Raw genomic sequence first — 771 nt, forward strand, 5'->3', positions numbered from 1 at the left:
TATATATATATACATATTGTAATAATTATATATAAAATAAACAAACTTGTCCTAGTTCTTTTTTTTTTATCAAAGGAAAAAAATTTAAAACCTTGTTATGTATTATAGTTGAGATCGATCACTGACTGAAAATACCTAAAACCACCGCCGAAGCTCGAGGGGGGAGGTTAGCGGGGTCCCCTCCTTTCAGAACTTCGTGATGATTCAAAAGAAATTATTATTAGTCAAGGCAGATAAAAATCCTGATTTTTTCAAAAAAATTGACCAGCTTTTATCAAAGATCGTCGACAACCACAAACTAATTTTTCTATCCCTCGGATAAAAAGTACCCTGTGTCCTTTTCTGTACCCCTGAAAATGTGTGTACAAAACTTCATAGTAGGTTTTACACGCGACTTCACTCGCTTTGATATCCAAAATATGTGTCAAAGATAATCGACGACCCTATAAAACTACAGCCCATTTCAATTTGTTTGAATTGTGACCTTGAATAAATCTGCGCGAAGATAGAAAGAATACACACTAGGCCTGCGCAAGACAGAAATAGTCGGAATAAGCTTGAACGAGCAGAGCTCTCGATGGGCGGTCGTAGGAGATCGGCTAGAACTGTACAGTACTAGACGAAAATGTTTAGCAATTTCTTAAAACAAAAATGTATATAAATTAACAATAGAAAACAAAGCAAAAGTTTTATAGGTGTGTAGAACGTTAAGTTAATTCACTTGTTATTATTTTTGGCTAAATATGCTTTTAAATAAAGCATATTCTTAAA

The 771-nt window shown here is 33.7% G+C and overlaps 1 protein-coding gene across 1 annotated transcript in view; it reads left to right on the plus strand.

Annotated features, from left to right (window-relative positions):
* The window catches only part of LOC108734783 (junctophilin-1), a 75,608-nt gene that overhangs the window by 17,121 nt on the left and 57,716 nt on the right, over window positions 1-771 (plus strand). The window lies entirely within an intron of this gene.

Source organism: Agrilus planipennis, unplaced genomic scaffold, assembly GCF_000699045.2.
Source record: "Agrilus planipennis isolate EAB-ADULT unplaced genomic scaffold, Apla_2.0 scaffold80, whole genome shotgun sequence".
Taxonomy (NCBI): domain Eukaryota; kingdom Metazoa; phylum Arthropoda; class Insecta; order Coleoptera; family Buprestidae; genus Agrilus; species Agrilus planipennis.